The sequence below is a fragment of the Sciurus vulgaris genome (assembly GCF_902686455.1).
Source record: "Sciurus vulgaris genome assembly, contig: HiC_scaffold_629_arrow_ctg1, whole genome shotgun sequence".
NCBI lineage: Eukaryota > Metazoa > Chordata > Mammalia > Rodentia > Sciuridae > Sciurus > Sciurus vulgaris.
Genome location: NW_027632956.1, coordinates 9,324,080 through 9,350,942, shown reverse-complemented (window position 1 = coordinate 9,350,942; position 26,863 = coordinate 9,324,080). Strand labels below are relative to the sequence as shown.

At 34.4% G+C, this 26,863-nt stretch overlaps 1 pseudogene across 1 annotated transcript; it reads left to right on the top strand.

Annotated features, from left to right (window-relative positions):
* The first annotated feature begins 4,415 nt into the window (after window positions 1–4,415).
* Window positions 4,416–6,264, top strand: LOC306652123 (tripartite motif-containing protein 60-like; annotated as a pseudogene). Its single transcript has 2 exons — window positions 4,416–4,420; window positions 5,023–6,264. The product of its transcript is annotated as a tripartite motif-containing protein 60-like (transcript).
* Window positions 6,265–26,863: the final 20,599 nt, after the last annotated feature.

Genomic DNA, 26,863 nt, shown 5'->3' with positions numbered 1-26,863 from the left:
TCTGCCTTGAGACCTGCAGGATACTCTATACACTTGGAGTTATGAGCCCTGTGTCCAAAATCTGTAAGGGAGTAGTGATCACCTCAGGTTCCAAATGGCAGGAGAGATTCAGGGGTTGTTGTCCCTTGGCCAGTGGTACCCACACAAAGAGGGGCAGGCCAGGTACCAGAATCACAGCCCATCTCTCTGGGGGTCAAACTGCCCAATAAAGCAAGCACCTTCCAGGAGAAGATGAAGACAGGAGCAGGTCAATGAGGGCACATGTCCTGTCCTATGGCCTTCCATGATGCTGTTCTGCCTGGGTGTTCCAGTGAGATGACAGTCACTGTTTTCCAAGCAGTTGTCCCCAGTTCCTAGTTTTAATTACAGGAGCACAGATAATTCTTTGTGCGCAGAGGAGATGAGGCATAAAACCAGGGCTTAGTTCCAGACCTCATCCAGGGCTGAGCCAAGTCACAACAAGATGAGGTGAAAGCCAAGATAAGGACCAGGGCAACCCCATCTAGACACACCCAATCAAGCTCAGGTAACAGCTTTGTCAGGGACAGGCCTAGGAATATGAGGCAGGGCAAGAGCAGTGCTGCTGGATACTCACCATGCTCACAGGAGATCTGGGATCATCCTGGGCATGAGGTTGCTCTTGGCACATCTGTCTATGGATGTTTAAAAACATATGTGCATCTGTTGATTTGAGATATTGCCTTTGAAAACCAGTGGCTCTCTACCGGGCTTTTAATTTTTTAAAATTTAAACACAGGATCTCACTGTAAGATTCAGGCAGGCCTCAAATGTGGGATACTGGTGCCTCAGCCTCCCAGGAGATGGCATTCCATGGTTATCCACTGCACCAGGCTCTGTGGATTTTGTAACACATGGCCACATGCAAGGGAAGACTGTGAAATGATGTCTCAGGCTTCCTCTGTAGTGATGCTCTGGCAGTTTCTGGATCTCTTGAGTCTTTGGAGGACAGTGTGGTTTTTGTGTGTGAACATTGCTGCTGATTGCACTCCTGCTCAGGTCAGAGACAGTGTGTCCAGTCCGTAGGTGAAATGGACAGAATGATGGGGACTATAACTGGAGAAAAATATCTGACCCTGGCAGTCAGCAGGAAAACAAGTATACATGCTGTTGACCAGAAGGGTATGTATAATATTTTATTCTTTTATAAAACCTAGTGGTATATTAACAATCATTCAAGCAAAAATCATTAGAGCAATAGGAAAGACAATATTAATACAATTACTTATAATAGAGTGATATGTATAAACAGAAACCAAAATTAGGGTAGAAAATAAATTATTCAAGCTGAGAAATACAAATAAGTGTGAATATGACTCAAAATTATTGGCAGATGTTTGTTATTCAGTTTGTTGGTCATGTGATTTCTTTTTGTCAGATAAGTAGTTTTTCTATTAGTTTTGTAAAGTATGGACATTTACTTTATATTTTGAATTGTTATTGAAATTTTAAAACTTTGTATTGTATTTTTAACTTCTGATTCTGATATATTTTTCCTTTTGAAATGATGTATTTACCATAAAGAAGAATTTAAATTATTTTGATCAGTTGGTTGACTGTTCTAAATTGCTTTCCTTTTAGAATATTTAAGTTGCATATCCTTAAATGATTCTTAATTTCTATTTCCAGAAGCTGTCAATTTTCAAAATATTTTGATGGTTTTGTATTTAATTGGAAGAGACAGAAAGAAGAAAATATCTTTAAAGGATAAATGTTTTATTAAATAAAGATAAGACATAGTTAGTTGATAATATCAATAAAAAGCCTTAGATTGGTGCACAAGGTTTCTTTCCTAGCTTTTGTAGTGGATCACCCTGAAGACTAAGTACTTATGGCTAAACATAAACATATTTCCTGATCACTATTATTATTATCAACCTGAAAATAACATTTTATTTTTGATCTTCAGTTGACTGTGAGTTACAATATATTACATCACACTAGGAAAGAAATGGAGCTTTCTTCATTGAAATCTTTTACATTTTCTGATGAAAGACTTCATCAAAGTTACTGTTCATTAAAAGACTTTAAGTTTGTAACTTCTCTGTTATTGGGAAAAGAGGTTTCTTTTTTCTTCCTTGTAGACTTTGAGGTGATTTATAAAACTGAATATTTGCTCTTTATGTCTATTAATTTCTTAAAAGTAAGATGTCAAATTGAAAAAAAATATTACAAATTAACTGTTCAAATAACTATTAAAATACTTAAGGTTGAAGATATCTCTCTTATTGCAGAACATACCTCATGTTTGCCCTGGAAAACAAATCAGAACACATAGCTGAGTTGCTTCTCCAGTGTGGTATTAACCTTTCTGCTACTGATAGCTTTGGACAGAGGGCATTACCTTATGCTACTACTAGTGGTCATAGTGGATAAGTAATAATCGCAAGTATTGCATTTTACACATGAGGTGAAATTTTATGTTACAGCTATGTATGAAACAATAGTGTGGTAGAGTAGTTAGTTCATCAGTCAGCAGCACTGCAAGAATCTAGATGAGAAGTGGTAATGAGTGTGAGTCTTCTCTGAGGTTCCTTTCCTCTCTTTTACTTTTCTTCTGTCATCTCTTTATACAGGCTAGTGAATTGCTAGTCAGTACCTTAGGGTTTTGGAGATTATATCATCTTGGTTCCCAACCTTATCTCTCTCATTATTAGTATAATTCCTGACCATGAGGTAGAAATAGTGTCACACTTTGATTTTATTAATTAGCTATTCAGGTGTTGAAGTGCCCAGTTGAATAGAAAATATTTTTACTCTCCCCTGAAAATTATCTTTTCCACCATCCTTCTTTAATTTCTTGAGGATCTAAGGATTTTCTTAAAGTCCAAGGAGAGGGATAGAGGACAGTTAAATTTTTTTTGTTTTTGTCAGTTCTGTTGCTGCTATGTTGCTCTGCAGTCTAGTGATGATTATCTTTTACTACAAATGCCCTTATTAATTCTAATCCCTGAGAATTCATGCCAACTTTTAATTAGACTTAAAAGTTCAAAAATTATTTTAAGTTGGTGTTCAGCCCTTATTTTTTAGAAAAAACCCATAACCTTAAAAGATATTAGTTGTGCAATAAGAAAAATCTATTATTTATAGGGACATAGCAATTTCTGAGTTCAAGCTATATCATTTAATATACTTACTTAATTATCTTCAAAGTGTGATAATTATATCTTTCTTTCTTTTTCTTAATATAAGTTTATGGATCCAGTGGGATGTGCGTTCATCCCAGCTATATTGGAGACTGAAGAATATGAATTGCTTGAGCCCAGGAATTCCAGAAGAGCCTGGGCATCAATGTAAATTCCTATCTGAAAAAACAAAAATAAAAACAAAGCAGAACAATTTAGAAATAATTATCAAGTTAACAAAATGTCCTGGCTTACAAATTTGAACTGCATATTATAAAACCTGATATTATATCTAATGTCTAAAATTTTTTTGTATACTGAATATGTTTGGTTATTTTTCATATCAATATTAAAATTCTAAATGTATTGATTTTTCATACACAGTCAAAGGGAATTCATTCTTCAATATATGAAAGCAGAACCTAAAAATTCTGACAGTATCAACCCAGGTAAGATTCTGAAGGTGAATTATCCTTGATGTTCATGGCTTATAAGAAAAAAAAAAAGAGTATGCTGGGTGCAGTGTCAGCAATTATGTAATCTTGGCAGCTCACGAGTCTCAGGCAAAAGATTGCAATTTTAAAGCCTCAACACCTTGTTGAGGCCCTAAGCAACTCAGAAACCCACAATCTCATAAATTAGAAATGGATTGGGATATCTTACAGTGGTTCAACTCCCCTGGGTTCAATTCCTGGTGTGAAAATAAATAAATGTGAATATGAATGTTCTGATGGCAAAGGAGCAGTTGAAAAATATATATATATAGATTATATTCATATTTTTCTTAATTTTTCTCTTAGTAGTCTAGAATTCATGATTATTTAAGCAATTACTTATAGGAAATTTATAATCTGAAATTATATTGTCTAAAGATATTTTATGTTAATTTAATTTTGGTCCCTGAAATCTTGCATTTCCTTATATAAATAAGAAAAATATTTTCAAATTATTATGTTGTGTTTCCTCTACCTGGAACTTCTGTGTGTCATAAAAACAAGCATATTCTCCAATAATTGTTCATACTGCAATTAGTCCAGAAAAATTATGCTATTTTTTGACACTTTCTTTATGCTCCTGAATCATCTAATAATATTTTTTCTTTCCATCTTACAACTTTTAGTTAAATGTACATTCATGGGAACAATTGTTTACTTTTAGGTATCAAAATTTGGATAAATTCTAAGTTTCTTCCTTGCATTTGAAAACTACAAAATATGGGACAAAGGAATTCTTAATGCATTAATTGCTTATCAGAAATATAATTAGTAAGTCATGGAGTGAGCTGATGGGTGAGTCAGGCCACCTGCATCATTGAAGTAGCAGACAGGCACCCAACCCACCTGCCTTTCAGAGCTAGGTGGTGGGTAGCCAATCTGCCCAACCACCAGGCCAAAGACGGACGCCATCACTGAGCAACCCCACCTGACCACCACACCAAGGTCTGTCACCATCGTGGAGCAAGCCAGCAGATAAACCGGTCCGCCTGCACAGCCGAGCTAGTCAGAGGTTTCTTTATAGGCTGGTGCAGACATTCTGAATTATTCCTGAGGGCATGTCCATCATCATTGGAAGGGCAGCTCCCTTCCAGAGACAACAACAGGAGACTACAGGACCTTTGACAACACCCAAGAGTCAAGAAGAGGAGGTATAAAGAGACTCAGGAGTGAGGAGAGTGTCCCAGTCTGTTTGGAGCCGGCGGTGTTCTAGGGGTGCTGTATAAGGTCTGCTGGATCCTCTGTTCTACCTGCTCCAGTTGTGGAAAGTCCAACCAATGGGGGTGAACAGAATACATATGAAGCATTTGGAAACAGGATTTGAAGACTGTACATTGTTATGTCATCATTTCTCCCCATCATTGGTTATGGTGACATTCTTTTAGATCTCTACATTGGAAAGAAAGGAAGTTCAGGAGGAACCACCAGCTCTGTAATTTGACTGAAATTGCTAAACTCCTCCAGATCAGAAGGAGCAAGAGGAACAGGCAAGAAGAAAATGCTCTATGTGAGAAACACAATCAATTTCTGACCCTTTTCTGTGTGAAGGATCTGCAGATTTTATGTACCCAGTGAAGTTTCTCTGCTGAACATCAGAGGCATTACATTTGTCCCATTAAGAAAGCTGCTACCTACCACAGAAAAATTCTGGAATCTAGCATCAAGCCCTTGAAGACTAATGTGGAAAGAGTTGAAAAAGTGATCTTTCTGCAAAACAGGAATTCTCTTGAGCTGAGAAAGAAGGTAGAATATAGGAAAGAAGAAGTAAATTCTGAATTTGAGCAAATTAGACTGTTTTTACAGAATGAACAAGAGGCTGTGCTTAAGCAGATACAAGATGAAGAGTTGGACATTTTATCAAAACTTACTAAAAACCTCATAACCTTTCAGAACATGTTTCCACAGTAAAACGCTTACTGAAGGAAATAGAGGGCAAGTGTGTGCGGTCAGACCTGGCAGTTCTGAGGCATGTTAAGAGTATATGCCAAAAGTATCAAAACCTAAAATGCACTGAACTTTCTTCATTTGGGTTAAAGGAGTATGGCTTTAGTCTTCCTCCACAGTTTTCTGGCTTAGAATTATACAGCAATTTCAGGTAGACGTGAGTTTAGACGTCGACACAGCATATCCTCAGCTTATTGTCTCTGAGGATAGAAAAAGTGTAAAATATGGAAGAATGAAACAAAGTGTTTGTTATAACTCAAGGAGATTTTATCTCTGTCCTGCTGTCCTGGGTTCTAAGATATTTAATTCTGGTAGATATTACTGGGAGGTAGATGTGGGAAACACACCTCAGTGGACATTGGGTATGTGTCATGATTATCTTCCTAGGAACTGGAGGAATCGACCATCAGCCCTGAGTGGCTTCTGGGCAATTGGATGATATATATTGAGAGTGGTTATGTTGTGTTTGGTCCTAAGAAAACCCAGCTTCTGCCAGTACCAGAACCCAGTAAGATTGGCATTTTTTAGATTTTGAATTGGGTGAGGTTTCCTTTTATAATGTAAATGACAGGTCTCTTCTATATAGTTTCAGTGATTCTTTTACCAGAACCATTTGGCCTTATTTCTATGTCAGAACAGATTCTGAACCTCTTAAAATCTTATCAGTGGATGAAGAAAGATAAAGAACCTGGTAAATTGTTCTTTTAGTTTTTAGGGTTAATTTGTAAATGTAATCTCATTTTTGGAATCTTTTTGAGCTTTACAACTGAAAACCAGAATAGATTTTTTTTCTCCCTAATTTTCAGCAACTGTAAAAAAAAGGGAAATGGGATAGTAATGTAATTTCATAGATATTCTGAATATTGGTTGTCAAGTTCCTTGAATTCTAATTTTAAATGTTTGAGAATTATTGACATACAATAAAATTTTTAAATTGCCTGTACATTTTTTTATGAAGCCAATCATTAAAGTTTTATAAATTGTTATTTAAACATAAAAAAATAAATAAATAAATAAATAAATAAAAATAAAGAGTCTCAGGACCAAATCAGAGACACCGGGTGAGTCCCTCCAACTGGACGGGCACCCAGATGGGGCAGTAGTCCAAAAATGCAGGGAACTTTGTGGAGTTGAGTGGACCAATGCGACCCCCTGATGGAGCTGAGAACCCAGTCAACTGGAAACACTTTAGAGGAGGGCCCCACAGAAAGAGTCTTCTATGCAGAGTGAGGGTCCAAGGCCCAGGTGGTAGCTCCAGTCCACAGGGAATGTAGCAGAGGAGGGCCACTCAGCGAAGGTGTCCCTCATATGGCCAGGCTCCCCAGCCTATATGGTATGATAGGACCCTGGGAATGTTGTAGAGGAGGGCTTCCCAGTCCAGGTGATAGTTCTGGACTGAAGGGAACTTCTCAGAGGAGAGATGCCCCGTGAAACTTTCCTACTGGGTGAGTCTTACACACTGTCCCACCAAGGCAGTAGAACCAGAGACACTGGCCCAGTATAGAAGTGCTCCAGTCTGCAGTCTAGTCCCCCTTTGACTGACCATTAGTAAACAAGTGGAGGCACCTCTACCCACTGACAGGGAATATACCCCAACAGAAGGCCACCACCCCTAGAGGGCCAGCTTCCTAGTGGAACACCACATTATCAATTTCGTCCCAGACTTCAGGCTACTGAAGTCTAAGTGGTGAATTTTTGGAAATGTACAGAGACAAGATTAGGCAATAGAGAAAATCTTCAATGTGCCAGATTTTCACTACTAGAGGGATAATTACCTGAGCAATATGAGTAAACAAGGGAAGAAAATGTCCCAAACAAATCTAGATGGTATAGCAATAAAATCCAATGACAGCATGACAGAAGAAATGTCAGAAAGGGAGTTCAGAATGTACATAATTAAAATGATCAGAGAAGCAAATGAGGAGATGAAAGAGCAAATGCAGGCATTGAATGATGAGATGAAAAATCAAATGCAGGCATTGAATGATCACACCAATCGACAGTTAAACAAGCAAATATAGGAAGCAAAAGATAATTTCAATAAAGAGTTGGAGATATTGAAAGAAAAACAAACAGAAATCCTTGAAATGAAGGAAACAATAAACCAAATTAAAAACTCTATAGAAAGCATAACCAACAGGATAGAACACCTGGAAGACAGAACCTCAGATATCGAAGACAAAATATTAATCTTGAAACAAAGTTGACCAAACAGAGAAGATGATACAAATTCATGAATAGAATCTACAAGAACTGTGAGATATCAAGAAAAGACCAAATTTAAGAGTTATTGGGATTGAGCAAGGCTTAGAGAAACAAACCAAAGGAATGAACAATCTATTCAATGAAATAATATCAGAAAATTTCCCAAACCAGAAGAATTGAATGGAAAATCAAGTACAAGAGGCTTATAGGACTCCAAATACATAAAGTTACAACAGACCCACACCAAGGCATATAATAATTAAAATACCTAACATAGAAAATAAAGACAGAATTTTAAAGGCTGCAAAAGAAAAGAATCAAATTACATTCAGGAGGAAACCAACACGGATATCAGCAGATTTTTCAATACAGACCCTGAAAGCTAGAAGGACCTGGAACAACATTTTTGAAGCCCCCAAAAGAAACAGATGCCAACGAAGAATCTTATACCAGCAAAACTTACCTTCAGATTTGACAATGAAATAAAAACCCTCTATGATTAAAAAAAAAAAAAAACTAAAAGAATTTACAAAAATAAAGCCGGCATTACACAACATTCTCAGCAAAATATTCCATTAGGAAGAGATGAATCACAACGATGTAAATCAGCAAAGGGAGGAACTACCCTAAAGAAACAGTCAAAGAAGAAATCAAGTCATGTCAAAAAAAAAAAAAAAAAAAAAAAGAGTCAAATGACCAGGAACACAAATCATATATCAAAAATAACCCTGAATGTTAGTGGTCTGAAATCAACAACAACAACAAAAAAGACATAGACTGGCAGATTGGATTAAAAATAAGGATCTAACAATTTGCTGCCTGCAAGAGACTCATCTCCTAGAAAGAGATACACACAGACTAAAGATGAAAGGATGAGAAAAAAAATACCACACAAATGGACACAGCAAAAAAGCCAGAGTATCCATCCTCATGTCAGATAATGTGGACTTCAAGCCAAGTTAGTCAGAAGGGAAAAAGAATAACATTTCATACAGCTTAGGGGAAGCATAAATGAGCAAGACATTACAACCATAAATATCTATGCCCCAAATCCTGGCTCATCCATATATGTCAAGCAAATCCTTCTCAATGTCTGAAATCAAATAGACCACATCATAATAAAAATAAGTGATTTTAACACACCTCTCTCACCACTGGACCGATCCTCCAAACAAAAATTGAACAAAGAAACCAGAGATCTCAATAACACAATCAATAATGTAGACATAACCGACATTTATAGAATATACCATCCAACAAAGAGTGAATACCCATTCTTCTCAGCAGCACATGGATTCTTCTCTAAAATGTACCATATATTATGCCACAAAGCTACTGTTAACAAATACAAAAAGGTAGAGATAGTCCCTTGTATTCTATCAGATCATAATGGATTGAAATTAGAAATAAGTGACAGAGTAAAAAATAGAAACTACTCCAACACTTAGAGATTAAATAATATATTAATGTATGATGAATAGATAACAGAAGATATCAGGAAGGAAATTAAAAATTTTGGAGGTAAATGAGAAAAAAGAAACAACATATCAAAATCTCTGGGGAATGAAAGCAGTAATTAGAGAGAGAAAAATTAATTTCATGGAGTGCATTCAAAAAAAGAAGAAAAAATCAACAAATAAATGACCTAACACTATAGCTCAAATCCCTAGATAAAGAACGGAGCAACACCAAAAGTAGTAGAAGACAGGAAATAGTTAAAATCAGAGCTGAAATCAACAAAATTGAAACAAAAGAAACAACACAAAAAATTGACAAAATAAATAATTGTTTCTTTGAAAAAATAAACAAAATTGATAAACCTTTAGCCACACTAACAAAGAGAAGGAGAAAGAATATCCAAATTACTAAAATTCGGAATGAACAAGGAAATATCAAAACAGACACTATTAAAATACAAACGTAATTAGAAGTTATTTTGAAAATTTATACTCCAACAAGATAGAAAATCTCGAAAACATCAACAGGTTTCTAGAGACATATGAATTACCTAAACTGAACCAGTAGGACATAAACAATTTAAATAGATCAATTTCAAGTAATAAAATAGAACTCATCAAAAGCCTACAAACAAAGAAAAGTCTGGGACCAGATGGGTTCTGAACTGATTTCTACAAAACCTTTAATGAAGAGCTCATTCCAATACTTCTCAAAGTATTTCATGAAATAGAAGAGGAAGGAACCCTCCCAAACTCATTCTATGAAGCCAATATCACCCTGATACTTACCAGACAGAGACAAATCAAGGAAAGAAATTTTCAGACCAATATCATTAATGAACATTGAACATTGATGCAAAAATTCTCAACAAAATCTTAGCAAATTGCATACAAAAATATATTAAAAAATAGGGCACCATGATCAAGTTTCTTTTATCCAAGGGCTGTAAAGTTGGTTCAACATTTGAAAATTAATAAATGTAACTCACCATGTCAACAGATTTAAAGTCAAGAATCACATGATTATTGTGATAGATGCAAAAAAAGCATTTGATAAAATACAGCATCCCTTTATGCTCCAAACTCTAGAAAAAATAGGAATAGTGGGAAATTTCCTTAATATTGTAAGTGCCATCTATGCTAAGCCCATGGTCAATATCATTCTAAATGTTGAAAAACTTAAAGCATTCACCCTAAAACTGGAACAAGGCAGGAATGACCTCTTTCACCACTTCTATTCAACATCATCCTTGAATCTCTAGCCAGAGCAATTAGAAAAACCAAAGAAATTAAATGAACACGAATAGGAAAAGAAGAACTCAAACTATCCCTGTTCGCTGATGACATGATTATATATTTAGAGGAACCCGGAAATTTCAACAGAAAACGTTTAGAACTCATAAGTGAATTCAGTAAAGAGGCAAGTTGCAAGATCAATGCTCATAAATCCAATGCATTTTTATACACAAGTGATGAATCTTCAGAAAGAGAAGTTAGGAAAACTACCCCATTCACAATAGCCTCGAAAAAAAAAAAATACTTGAGAATCAATCTAACAAAAGAGGTGAAAGACATCTACAATGAGAACTACAGAACACTAAAGAAAGAAATTAAAGAAAATCTTAGAAGATGGAAAGATCTTCCATGTTCTTGGATAGGCGGAATTAATATTATCAAAATGGCCATACTACCAAAAGTACTATACAGATTCAATGCAATTCCAATTAAAATCCCAATGATGTGCCTTACAGAAATAGAGCAAGCAATTATGAAATTCATTTGGAAGAATAAGAAACTTAGAATAGCTAAAGCAATCCTTAGCAGGAAGAGCGAAGCAGGGGGTATTGCAATACCAGATCTTCAGCTCTACTACAAAGCAACAGTAACAAAAACGGCATGGTATTGGCATCAAAATAGAAAGGTAGATCAATGGTACAGAATAGAGGTCATGCACAGAAACCCAAATAAATACAATTTTCTCATATTAGACAAAGGTGCCAAAAATATGCAATGGAGAAAGGATAGCCTCTTCAACAAATGGTGCTGGGAAAACTGGAAATCCATATGCAACAGGATAAAACTAATCCCTATCTCTCACCCTGCATAAAAATCAATTCAAAATGGGTCAAAGACCTTGAAGTCAGACTAGAGACGCTGCATCTTATAGAAGAAAAAGTAGGTCCAAATCTTCAGCTTGTTGGCTTAGGATCAGACTTCCTTAACAGGACTCCCATAGCACAAGAAATAAAAGCAAGAATCAATAACTGGGATAGATTCAAATGAAATAGCTTTCTCTCAGCAAAGGAAACTATTGGAAAAGTGAAGAAAGAACCTACAGATTGGGAGATAATCTTTGCCCCTCACACTTCAGATAGGGCACTAATTTCCAGAATATATAGAGAACTCAAAAACTCTACACAAAGAATACAAATAATCCAATCAACAAATGAGCTAAGAATATGAACAGACACTTCACAGAAGATCTACAAGCAACAAACAACTATATGAAAAAATGTTCGACATCTTTAGTAATAAGAGAAATGCATATCAAAACTACACTAAGATTCCATCTCACCCCAATTAGAATGGTGATTATCAAGAATACAAGCAACAATAGGTGTTGGAGAGGATGTGGGGAAAAAGGTAAAGTCATACATTGCTGGTGGGGCTGAAAATTAGTGCAGCCACTCTAGAAAGCAGTGTGGAGATTCTTTAGAAAACTTGGAATGGAACCACAATTTGATCCAGCTATCCCACTCCTTGGCCTATACCCAAATGACTTAAAATCAGCGTACTACAGAGATATAGCCACAACAATGTTCATAGCTGCTCAATTCACAATAGTCAGATTATGGAACCAACCAAGATGCCCCTCAATTTGTGAATGAATAAAAAAACTGTGATATATATACAATGGAGTATTACTCAGCCAGAAAAGAATAATAAAATTATGGCATTTACAGGCAAATGATGAAATTGGAGAATATCATGCTAAGCCAATCTCAAAATCCAAAGATGAATTATATCTCTGATAAGTGGATGATGACACATATAGTGGGGTAAGAGGGCAGCAAGATTGGAGGAAGGAGGGACTGTATAGAGGGATAAAGGTAGGAGAAAAAATAACATATTGAATCAAAAACTATTACCCTAGGTAAATATATGATTACACAAGTGGTACGCCTCTACTTCATTTACAAACAGAGAAACAAGTTGTATCCCATTTGTTTACAATAAAAATGAATTTAAAAATTTTTTAAAAAGTATACTGGTCAATAGAGCAATAAATGGGCATATTTTTAGAAAGAATTTTAAAAATAATGTTTGTATTTATTTCTATTCACTGCTGTAACAAATTGCCACAAATTTAGCAACTCAAACAAAAAACAAGAAATGTAATTAATATCATTTATAGAAAAGTCTCCATTTAAGCATGCAGTGGAATACTCTGAACAAAGAATCACAGTCATACTCTTTTAATGTTTTATATTTTCAATTGTTGTTTAAATAACATTTCATTCTCTTCTCTAATATTGGATGGAATTTCTACAGACAACCATGTAAGTAGGTAGGATTTTATATATTTAAAAAAATTGTATGTTAACTGATTACAGAATGAAGATAAAAGGAATAAAACATGTTTGAGTGTTCTAGTCTGTGATAGATAATTGTTCCTAACTTTTGTTTATTGAATTTATCATGATGACTTTGAAAGTACCTGTGCTATTATATCCTGTTATTTACTAATTAAGCAGCTATCATTCATAGAAGTTGACTATTTGTACCATGTTCCCATAATTAATGTGCCAGGCCTGCATTTAAACTGCAAGCTTGCCTGGCTGACAACTCCATTGTATTCCTTCACTGTGTAGGTCGATGCCAGTGCAGAACTAGAATCAAGATGCAGGTGTATATGACCAATTCAGAAAGCCAAAATCAGTTGTACGTTATTTATTTTTCATAATTTATCTGAGTAACCTTGTTATAGAATTTTAGGAAAAATTTCTCAGAGCTGTGGTCACATGTTTTCTTCATAAATAGGATCAGGCTAGACCTGTAGTAAAATTATTTTACTTGAAGTCAAGAATACATTTGTATAGACCACATTATATAAAATATATTAAGTCTCTGTATAGAGAATATTTTAATTGATACCTCTACTTTCTGATTTCCCAGTTTGGGTTCCTTCAATACCCTACCCACTTGTAGTTTTGACCTCTGGTTTTGTAAAGCTGTTTTATAAATCATGACCTACATTTACCTTCATGCTACTATCCATATGTAGTTTTGTGAAGAAAGTTTTCTTTTATACTATTTTTTTCTTTTTCTATGATTAAAATATTTTCTTGAATTTTTATTTTTACTTTCTATTGAGCTTTCTTAGTGTTTTAATTTTTATTCTCTCAATTAACTACTCATTTTTTCACTGACTGAATCAAATGCTTAGAGAATTTCAGAATTTTTAAGAAATTTTATCAACTAATCAATGTACCCACTCATTCTTTAATATTTGTTTGACATGCTGGCCAAGTGATGGTCATGATGGTGAACAGAACTTAGAGATATTAAAGAGGCTTTTCTGGGTACAGAAAGAGATAGTAATGAGATTTGAACTGAGGGTCCTTAATTATAAACTCAGTGCTTTTCCTGATTATCCCTGTGTAGTGAATGTGTTTACAGCTGACATAACAGGTTGGGAGTGACTGTGGAAAGCAATTGAAGTGGGTAAGAATGAGATTATTAAGTGAGCCCAGGGGTAGAGCATTAGAATGAAACTAAGGAAGGGAAGGACAAGACTGAGGAGGAATATCACTGCATTGGGTAGAAATAAGGGTTATGTAAAATAGATCAAACCTTGTGATTTATGACCAGTTTGATTAACAAAAAACAGATATTCAGGACATAGAGTATCAGATGCTTTCTAGAAAGGCATATTAAAATAGAATTTCAAGGAAGTTCTGAGAGTCCCATTATACTCTTGCTGTTTAATTTTAACAAGTGGAAAAATTCAAGGTTCTGTTGAAAGATATTAAAGTATTTTGAGCCACTGGGAACAGTTTCCAGAGTTTATAGAGATGTGAGCATGGCTTAGAGACTAAAACAGTGGGGTTTAGAATCTGTGGAATACATGTATCTACCACTTCTAGCAGGTGTCCATTCTCTGACACTTCTTTTGCCAACTCACTGATGTTCTCCCTATCTATATGTGTGGTAGATCATGGTATATCATGGAGATAACTGACAGGCACGTCATCAAAGAGCTTCAGTTCAGTAGTTGGTAATGTGTTTATGGTAAGACCTGTGACTGAGAATCCATTTAACTTATTTTTCAGAATCAGAAACAGAAACAGAAAGAGGTCTGACTCTTGGTCCTTTGAGTGTAACCTTGTGTCAAGAATATGCATCTTCACAGGATGTAGATTTACAGGTTGGAGTATGCCACTGAGTCCTGAAAATTAGAGACTGGGAAGAGGAATCTAAGAGGAAAGAGGATATTTTAATAATATTTAGGAAAACACAGGCACAATTTTCACTGTTCTGCTTTTCTAGCAATTTTTCCCCTTGGGTATCAGATTGCCTGTATATGTAAGTGCTTGATAGTTTGTGGGGACCTGAATAAAGTGGGACCTATTCAGGTAAAAAGGTAGTGTAAAATTTATAAGATTTCAGTGTGCCTGACAATAGTATTCCCAATAAAAACATATACTTGGATATTTAATGTTTAAAAGTTTTTAAAGGTTTCATGAAACTCAGTATACTGTTTGTGGGTAAAGGGAACAAATAGGTTTATTAATTAATTAACTAATTAATATATTTATTTATTTATTTATGGGTCCTGGGTATTGAACTCAGGTTTACTCACCCACTGAGTCACATCCCCAGTCCTATTTTGTATTTTATTTACAGAGAGCATCTCCCTGGGTTGCTTAGCACCTTGCTTATGATGAGTTTTTTTATTTTTTGTTTTTCCTTTACTTTTTTGTACAGGGGACTAAACCCAGGGAAGCTTAGCTATTTATATATATATATATATATATATATATATATATATATATATATATATATATGTATGTATACCAAGTCCTTTTGTTCTGTGTTTGTTTTTAGTCAAGCTGTTGTCAAGTTGTAGAGAACCTCACTAATTTGCTAAAGCTGGCTTTGAATTTACAATCCTCCTGTCTTAAACTCCCAATTTTCTGGGATTATAAACCTGCATCACCACACCCTGCAAAGTGGGACATTTTCTTTGAGTAATATCCATGTGGAAGAAGAAGTACCACAATTTTGAAGTTAGCTTAAACTTTGATCCATGGATAGCCAAGAGAGAGGGCACTCTGCATCTCGCTACTTCATCTTGGGTCATCAAAGATTTGTTCCATTTCAGGTAAAAAAAAAATATTATGACAACTATTAATTGAATTTAAAGTCCAGCCTTCAAAATAGGTAGTTTCAGAGAATAAACTGTTCTCTAGTTCTGCCAATATGGTGACTGTCATTCAGAAATGGAATTAAGAGTGCATTCATTGAGGAGCTGGGTTGTGGTTCAGTGATACAGCACTTGCCTGATATGTGAGGCACGGATTTTGATTCTCAACACCACATAAGTTAATTAATTAATTAATTAATTAAATGTCCATCAACAAAAAGTATGTATTTATTGACTATTTTAGAGTTTGAAATAATAGAGGCAGAATTTTATAAAACAGACCTTATATTTTAATCAAATCAGTGCAGAAATATCATTTAATATCTATGAATCCAAATTTTCACTAGAGTTTATTGAAAAAGCCTACCCATCCACATTATTATATATTTTTGCTCTAAAGTCTTCCCACTGAAACTGATCTTGATGAGGTCTACTATCAATCTCATTTCAAGGTAAAGTGATCTTTTGTGTAATTAATTTTCTTGCTCTGAAAACTGAGTTTTGAGATATTAATACTGGAAAATCAGCAATGGCTTCTGATATATTTATTGCAAATTCACTCACAAGAAAACATTTTAAGATAATTTTATTGATATTTTAACATGTATAAATGCCAGTGTTCCATTGAGTAGTTTAGTATTGGGAAGTTGGATAAAACATTGGACTGGAAAATGCATTTGTCAGTAAACTATATTAGGAATAAATTTATTATTGCAGAAGAAAAAGGAAATTTTGTTAAGTAGTTTTTGTTAGGTTTACATTAGAGTGAAATTTAAATCATACTTACAAGATTTATAACACTCATGCTCAAATTATTTTTTGTAGAATCATGGAATTTCCCTCATGCCTTTAATTTGAAATAAGTAAAGTTCATTGCTTGCAAGTTTTTATTATTGGACCCTCTATATTTTACTACCATACATTTCTAGGAGAAGTTTTGCATTATATTTATTCTTGGCTCCATTTTTACACTAAAATAATGTTAGAAATTATGGAAACATAGAAATTTAGAATACATTTATTAATTTATAAATTAGGACCAGCATCTGTAGCTCAATGGTAGAGTACTTGCCTAGATTATGTGAGACACTGGACTCAATCTTCAGCATCACAGAAAACTAAGTAGATAAAAGTATAAAAATACAATAACATTATAGAAATATTTGCTTTCAAAGGGGATTTCACCATGTTTTATGACTCTTTCCACTAAGAGTATATTTAAAAGTCTTCATCTAATTAAAAAAATAGATATCTTGTGCAAAATAATAATTATATCTAGAAGCAGAGACTCTCAATAACCATAAGATGTTACTTTTAAAATTTTTTGTGTCATAGTGTCTGAAAGTATTCAACCTCTTGTGTCACTTTTGAAGTTCAGAAGTTTTAAAATTTATTTAGTTATTTATTCATTTTATAGATTTTTGATTTTTAATAAGATTTTCAAAGTTACTAAATATATTTGCATATTTTCTGGAGCAGCTATAATACAGTTTCAAATGTAAAATACTTCTTAGTATTTTGAATATAAATAAATGTATAGAAAATATTTCAATACAACAAAATGTTCTAAATAACATAATGTGCATGAAATGATTACTAATTAACTGGTGAATTCTAAAAATTATGCCTCAAGTTTGTATTCAATTATACTTTATTTATGTATGATCTATAAAAATGTATGAATGCATTCTACCACCATGTACAAATAATTAGAACAGATTTTAAAAACTTAAAGAATATTCTTGAAGTTTTTCCTTCAAAATCTACATTCCTAATGCCTCTTCTTCCTTAAAAAATATTATAATGTGCATCTGATTAGGATCCTGTTAAACTTTTAAATAGTTCACAGTGCTACTTGGCAAAAAGTCTTTAACACAAGTACAGCAAACCTTTTGCATTCTTTGTATACTGGAGACTCCATGACCAGAGATTGCCTATCAGAGTGTGTAAAAAATAATTATTTGAATGAAAATGAAAACACAACACATCAATTTTCTAGGCAAGCACTAAAGCAGTGCTTAGAAACATACAGACGTCAGTAAGATGAAGGGGAAGCAGCAAATGATTCTAAGAAGCATGTGGGCAGGACGAAAAGCAAGTGAAAGTGCTACTTCAGAAGCTGAGTGAAGAGTATTTCAAGGAAAACGTGATCTACTGTGTCAAGGGTTTCTGAGAAGTTAACTGAAATGTGAACTGGCAATCACTGGGCATCACAGAGATCACTGGTGAACATGGCATAATGGCTGAGTAGGTTCAAGACTAAAGAAAATCTAAACATAAGGAAGTGCTCAGACAAATCCAGATTATGACACAGTCTGTAAAACTACCAGTTTTATTCTCCATAGCTGTCACCATAATGAAAGACAAAACGGTCCCCTCCCTGAACCCCACCAAAAGATTAAAAACATTTCTAGATTGCAGAAAAATAGAGACATGGCAAATGCAATACAGAATCTATGGATCTTGGATTAAGAGAGAAAAAGAAAAACATAGCCATAAGGGATATTACAGGAACATCTGAATAAATCTGAATAACATTAGGAAATATAGAGAAAATGAGAATAAGCAAAATACATACAGTAAATTCAGGTAGGTTTTTTTTTTTTTTTTTTGAAGAATTCTACTATGATTTTGGACCCAGATCTACAAAGAAAAATAATGTGGGGAAAAAGGACACTGCCTCACTATCAAAAAATATGGGTGATCCACAGATTTTTGTGGCTGGGATAACATATTCTGAAGTTTAACTTTCTTTGCCATTACTTTTTCAAATGCATCTGTAATTTTGAAGAGATAAATAAAAATGGACTAACAAATCAAAAACAAAAACAAAAAACAAACCCAACTCTTTATAAATAACCTTACTAATTTTATTGGACATTCCTCAAATTTATACTAACTACCAATGACTCTTCTGCACTGAGAATTAATAGCATATCCACATGAAACTTTCCTATACATCACTTTGTTTTGAGAAGATAGTCTATAAATTGAACTTGGGGGTGGTTTGTTATAATGACTGGAAATTTATGAAATTTCCTTCTTCAACTTCTATTGTGGATTTGAGAGGGTGGAAAAAGCAAATGGAAGACAAAAGACATGAATGGATATTTAAAAGTGTTTGCTTCCTTGTAAGGAATAAGAAAAACTAGGCAAAAGAAAAAAGGAAAATTTTGTCATGCAACAACTATGTCTGATATGCTTAACACTGTCATTGTTTTACTGCAGCTGACCTGAGTATCATTCAGAATACAAAATGCTACCTTATATTCTTGCTATACAAAGTGAGTGTAATTATAAAATATTTCCCTGCCCCCAAATCACATCCTCATTAATTTCTAAATGGATGAACTGCCTTGTGATTACCTTGGTCTTTCATCAAAATAGCCTTGTAGTATTTTTTCTGCAAAGCTGACATGACATGGTGTATCACTACTTTTGTCTTCTTGGAGAGCTCTGTAGCTACCTCAGCTTTTACTCTCCTAAGCAGAAATGGCTGCAAGAGGTTGTGTAGTTCACTTGCTGTGTAAGGAAAAAAATACAAGAAAGTGGTTCAAAAAAACAACAAAGGCACTGAAATACTAGAGAACATATAGCAATTTCCTTTCCTCATTTTCAAGCTAATTCTGCATTCTAGGTTAGTATAGTAATTTTCACAGCACAGACACTCCTGGACTTACAAAGTGATTGCATTCTTATAAACTCATCACAAATTGAAAATATCATGTAAGTAAAAAATTTATTTAACAGACCTAACAAACCAAACATCACAGCTTAGCCTACCCTACATTAAATGTGCTCACAACACTTACAATAATCAACTCAGGCAAAATAATCTAACATAATAATATTTTATGAAAAACTGTTGAATACTTTATGTAATTTATTGAATACCTGTGTCTAAACAACACTGACAACATAGAACATTGTAGAGTATCAGTATTCACCCTCATGTTTGCCTGGGGAACTTGGGAGTTGTGACTTGCTGCTGCCATGCACCCTCACAGGACAGTACATTACAATATATCTCTAGCCTGAAAAAGACTGATACTCATGTTATCTTATGACTGAATAGTATCCCATTGTGTGCATACACCACACTTTCTTTTTTCATCTGCTAATGGACATTAGGTTAGTTCCAAAATATGGGTACTGTGAATGGTGCTGCAATAAACACAGGAGTAGGGATATCTCTGTGACATGTTGATGTCCCTTCATTTGATGGGATTGCTGAATTATAGAGCAGTTCTAGTTTTTATTTTTTGAGGAAACTCCATCCTGTTTTCCATTGTTTGGACCAATTTACTCCTGCCAGGAGTATATCAGAATTCCCCTTTCACCACATTATTCCTAGCATTTTGTTAGTTTTTTTGACTTTTTGTAATAACCGTTCTCACTGGGGTGAGATAGTTTCTCATTGTGGTCATGATTTGCATTTTCTTGATAATTAATGACTTTGAACATTTTAATATAACTAACAATAATGCATTATATATCTCAAACCAGTTAGAATTCAGACACAATTTTGAATATACCCAACATAAAAAATTTTGAGTATATGATATGCTAATTATCTAAATTGATCACTACTCAATGTATACATGAACCAAAACACCAATACCTCAAAAATAAGCACAAATATGTACATCAATAAAAATTCAAAATTCAAAGTACTGTTTCTATTGAATGTGTAATGCTTTTGTAAAATGGTAAAGTCAAAAAATTGTAAGCTGAACACACATAATTAGAGGACCATCTGATTTCTGCCTTTACTGGGTTCTTTGCTATTCCTTCTGGACTTGTTCCTGGCTTTTAAACCCCAAAATACAAACATTCAAAGAGGTTGATTCTTCTTATTAATAATCTCATTTTCAAGAAACTGTTTTCCAGGGTATTCTTGCATTTAATCTCACTGAGCAGCATAACAGACTAGAAATGTATGAGAAGTAATTCTGTCACTATTTTTACAACATTTAAGTGAGTCTCAGAGGAATTAAGCAACTTATCCAAGGAAACACAGGTGAATGTGAATATTGTCAGCATTCAAACTTGAGTTTTTGGCTTCTAATCCCTTGTGCATTGACCAGTTATCCTGATCTTCAAAAATAATGCTAAATTAGAATTATACTTCACATAGGTTTATCAGAAACAGAAAATAAAAATACAAGCAGCCAGCTAAATCTGAAATTCAGATAAACCATTAATAGTTTTTCAATACAAGTTTGTCCCATGTCACATGTAATATGATGTCCTATATTTTATCTGGCAACACTAAACGTGGGAGAAATCAATCAGAGCAGGTCCATGAGGTAATCTTTATCTTGTGGTACAGGAATTTGTGCTATAAGAAGTCTTGCAACTCATATTTAACCAGTATGTACATAATCACTAGTTGGTCTCCTGCAATTTGTTTTGGATAATTGTCCTAGGACATTCAGATATTACACAAATATTCAGGTAATTCCACAAGGCAGAGGGGCAAAGGTATAAGAGAAAGTTACCGGTTATATGGATGAAGGCTTACCTTTTCACTTCCACTCCCCACTCATCTCAGACTTTTGGTTTCTGCAAAGTGTTAAAGAGAAAAATCAGTATTGCAGAATTATTATGGGCAGTTTGGGACTACAGCATGCCCATACTTTTCTGCACTGGAAAGTGGCATGGAAAGTAAAGTCTTTATAAAAATTTACACTTTGAAGCCAGGCATGGCAACATATACTCGAGAAAGGAGGATGGCAAGTTGAAGGCCAGCCTAAGAATCTTAGCAAGATGCTGTTTCCAGATTTTTACAAAAGCACAGGGGATGTATCTCAGTGGTAAAGCACCCCTGACTTCAATCTCCAATACCACAAAAATTAAAAAAATTAAAAAGAAATTTACAAGTTGGTTTAAAAAAAATGTATACAGATCAGCTTGTACTTTCTACCTTCTTCCAAAAATGAACCAAGTAAGCACCATTGTAGAATCATGTAACAAGCAAATAAGAGTCATGAATAGCATATAACTGGACACAATATGAGGGACCCAACATCTGCCTTGTGTTTATCGTTCTTTATCTGAAAAACTGCATGAATCCTCTGGTAGTCCATTCCCTTTCTTTTCTATCTGTAACTGTTATGCATTAGGGAAGTTTGTGTGTCAAGATCTCTTGGGGATGATTTGTTGAAACCTGATTGGACTCTTTTTCAATATCCTGGTAATATTGAACAAAATCTTCCACCTATTCCTTGGAAAAAAGCTCAGGTTCCACAAAACTGAGGAGAAAGTGAGCTCTTGGAGGCTGTTTTGGGTAGGAGTTCCAGTCAACAGGAGACTGAAAACCACTGAGAACTAGAATATGTAAATAAATACAATTAAATTTTTCTAACTTTGGGAAGCAAAGCTGAGTTACTCATGACAACATTTATTGAAATGTGGAGTGGCATGATTTAATGGAATGAGTTAAGGCACATGAAATCAGGAGGCTCAAGTTCAAGTGGTACACTCTGTTTAATGTAGGAGATAATATCTCTTCAGTTTCAACTAAATGAAGGGGTTAATAATCTGTAAGGAAGACACTGTCATAGGAATGTAAGTAACATCACTTTGTGAACTCTGAGTATTACACAATTATTCACTATGGTTATTATTATTCAATCTATGTAAGGATTCAAAAATGTTCTGACCCACAAGAGGAGTTAACTCAGGCATCTGAGTAAACACATACACCCGAGGAGTTTGAAAAGCCAGAGCTACAGCTTCAGGCCTCTCTGTTACAAGCAAGAAACAAGATGTACACTAACAAAATATCTGTTTATAAAACTTTGCAGTACATCAGATGCAGGACATCAAGATTTCTGGATGTTTCTTGACATTCTGCCATAAGAAATTCAATAAAGATACATAATGGGGGAGAGGGAAGGGTTAGTGTTAGGGTTAGAGTTAGGGTTAGGGAGGGGGGCAAGTATGGAGGAAGGAAGTACTGTATAGAGGTAAAGAGGGGTGGGAGGGGTGGGGGGAAGGGAAAAAATAACAGAATGAATCAAACAACAAAAATAAATAAATAAATAGTAAGATGGTAGATTTAAATTCAATCACAATGATTATATATTAACTGTAAATGGAATAAACACTTTAAAAGCAGAAAAAAAAAAGAAATCCAATAAAGAAAGGACTTCTTTAAATTTTTGAGAAACAGGGAAGTGTATGTGGCTCACTGGCAGATCACTTGCCTACCATGCATGAAACTCTGGGTCAATCACCAGCATCAACAACAAAGACAAAAAAAAAAAAAATAGGGAAACATTGAGAAACAGATAAGAACACCAATAACAGGAGAGATGAATGAAGGAAGAAAAACAACAATAAAAGTATTAGTCCAAGTAAGGTCAACCTCTGAACTGACACAAGAGCTTATACCAGGAGAATTAAATAATACAGCAAAGTTGAAAAGTCATATCCTATTTATATATATTATTTTAAATATTAAAGTACAAACTTATGGCAAAAAGACACAATCAAGAGTCCCTACAAAGGAGGAAAAGAGGACACCAGAGAGAGAGAGAATGCCCTACCAGAGGGGATAAAAATGTTTGAAACTAATAAAAACTGATTACATCTTCAATAAGACTCTAAAAACTGCAACTTCTAGGCCATTAAATACAGAATTTGGATCTAAGATTTTCCACTAAATGAACTCAAAGTTCAGTGATTTATTATAGGATGAGGATCAAATTTTAATTATCATCTCAGAAATTACCAAGTGTGTATCATGATTGAGCAAACTTTCACCATGTAAACAAGGAGAATGTAGTTCACATTCCACTGGCTTCTCAGCAAAAAATGTCAACACTAGATTACAATGATGTTTCTCACCTACTTTGCCAGAATGATGCAAGAGATTGAGAGAAGGGAATGAAATCAAGTGTATCATAACAAAAAATATGAATGATGAGAGATTGGAGGCAATGTTCTATGAGAAATTTTTCTTTTCATGAGTCCATGTGAATGGTCAAAATTTTTGAATAGGTTAATGGGGGGGGGGTAAGGTATGTCCAATATGTCTGCAACTGCAGGCAGAACTATAGGATCATTTTGGCCAGGAAATCAAAGACACTCAAAAGAGAGTTGAAACATCTACAAAAAAACAATGTATTTTATTGGAGTAGGTTCTAGTTCATTTGATAACTGAATTTTAGTAAATATTATCTTCTATATAAAAGAGAAAGCAAAAGTAATTAGCAATATTCAATACTACTTTTATCACTACCCCTAACCCCCCAAAACAGGTTCATTTAGCCCTGCAGAAATCTGTCAGAAACATATCAATTTAGTTCACTATTCACAGACCTAAACTACATGTTTTCAAAGAGGAGTTAGAGGGGAGAAAGAACAATAAATACATGGGATATAAGATTTTTAAACCTGTGAAACCATTCTGTGTGATACTATAATGGTGAATACATGTTAATACTGGTTTTTCCAAACTCAAATTATGTGCAATAGCAAAAGTGATTCCATAAATTATGGACTCTGGGTTATTCTGATATGTCAATGTAGGTTCATTAGTTTTAACATCTCTCTTCAGGGAGATGCTGAGAATGGGAAAACACTCTATACCTTCTACTGAATTTTGTTGGAAATCTAGCTTACTCTAAAAAATAAAGTCAATTAAAAAATGAAGGATGGTTATATAAAAACTAAGACTATCCTTTGGATTTACCTCTGAAAGTGTCTTATGTAGCAGAGAACTTTGATTTTTCAATCTGTGAGCTTTATCCACAACAAGAATCCTCCATGTGAAGCTGTGAGAGAAAATCCAAACATTCATTTTCAGGTAGCTCAAACACATTTCTCACAACCACATCTTACTACAAAATTATGACTTGTTAGAAAGATTAACAGTAATCCCGCTCTGTTAGAAATATAACTGGAATCATGATTTTCCTATCTCAGAGGTTACAAAGTACTTTTTTTTTTTTTTTGCCAAGATGAGAAAGATCTATGCAGGAAGTAAGGGGCCAGAAAGAGAAAATAAAAGGATACATTTATAATCTGGTACTATGTACCACATATTGTGCTTGTGGATTTATATGTTATTTAATGCAAAAGAATAAGATAAGCAACCATAATTGTGCCAACAAGGAGACTAAAATTCAGAAAGGTTAGGTGAATAGGTTGAAATCATAAAGATAGAGCTAAGATTCAAAACCATAACGAAAATCAAGAGACTTTAAAATGGAAGGGTGGTAAACAGGATGACAGTTATATTCAGGAAGATGCTGCTACTGGACTTGTTCTACTGACTAAGAGGTGAAGGTAAGTGCTTTGGTTGAGATTGAGGGGTCCATGAATAGAACTTGACCTGTTATCCTGTCTAATAAGGGTGAACAGGCTGGACTTCCTACCTCTTCCCACTGGATGATTTCTTTGGAATATGTCCTATTCTGTGAACACTTTCTTTGGAATATGTCCCATTCTGTGAACACTTAGTATCTATGGCATTTTTTTTAACCTCATTGTGTGTCAAATACTTTACCACTTAGAATATCATTACCTCAAGGGAATTTAAAATAGCTTTGTGGATGTATTCTTTAGGATGGTGTTACACAGGTCTTTTCTATGCTTGGAGGAAGTCTGTAACTGAAGGAATCTGTTGCTGTGACTTCTGCACTAAAGCAAAATGAACCATAAAATTTGAGGTGGTAGTGTTATGTGGTACTTGCAGAGCAATGATGAATTAAATGATTACTAGAATGGCCCATATAGCCAGATAGGTCATTGTACAATAATGGCTCACCAAAATATGGAAAATATCTTAAGGACTCTTATATCCCAAATCTGTTAAGGTACTTATACTTATGAGGGATCAGTTCTGCTAGAGCAAAATATTTATACCAAGATGAACCATTTTGGGAGATCATTGACTATTTTTTTCTAGGCATTGGCTTAAGAACCAAAGTTGTTGGAAGGGTTGGAAACACATGTCCAAGATAATATAGATAAAGAGATGAATGTATACATTATTGCTGAGGTCCAGCCCTAGCAGGGGTCATAGTGGTCACAGGTGATGGAGTAGGTGTCCGCGAGGTTGAGAACAGAGCAACACAAACTCAAGGAATGGATGCTAAGTTCTAAATTTTATTTTTTCCCAGCCAGCTTTTTATACATTAAATGGTTGATAGTTACACATGCTTTTCCAGAACAGGAAAAGATCACAGATCACAAGGAAAAATAATAAAATATCTTGTATAATCATTACTAGGCAAGGCAATGAAGTATTCTAATTATTTTTAGTGATTGCTTACTCGTGATAACTTATAACTAAACAATAAGACATATTAATATTGCTTAAGTAATCATAAAGTTTAAAGAAAGTTCAGCAAGGTTGAGTAAATGTCAGTTGTGTGGCTACTGCTGTGGTTAATAAGTGCTAGACAGTTTAAGCTAACCATAATATGACATAATCTTCTACTGTGTGAACTTAACATTGAAGAACTTTTTCTCCGGGGGATAGGTGGCAAAAATATTTACAGCATTTAGTAAATCATAATCTTTAAAAATGGAATATTCTGCACTTTTGTATGTATACTTTCAAACCAGATTATAACATGTCCTGAGTTTACATCTAAATATCCTGTGGGAGATAACGGAGGGTCTAAATCTAGGGGTTTAAGAGGAATCCCTCTGTAAGGATGTCATGGCTTTCCATTAATTAAATAAGCATTGTCATAAGGTGTTTTAACTGTAGGAACTCTATTTTCTTTATTTCTTCTGTTCCTGTTAATCTTTTCTGATGAGGTTGGAGTTATTTGCCTACATACTTCCAGTCATCTGAGAGTAGTCAACAGGAGATCAGCAGCTAGAATCTATTTTTGTATTTTCTCATAACATTCTTGGTTACTCAAAGTTTCATTACAAATGACTAAATCTGAAATCATTGTTCCATTAGAAGTCTGGTTTTTATGTTTTAACCCTTGTTCTGTTAAGACCCCTGTTTTCAGGGAAAACACATAAAATATTAATAGTAAACCTACACATATTAAGCAAGAAAGGAAAGTCTACAACCGAATTCCCAATACGATCAGACTTTGCAAACAACTTCATTACTCAGCGGAATTCTTGTCAAGCACTGAGGGGAATTGCAGGTGGCGTAACACATTATTTTTCACACAAGGGACACAGTGGCTTAGGGATATAGGAATTCATTGGTAT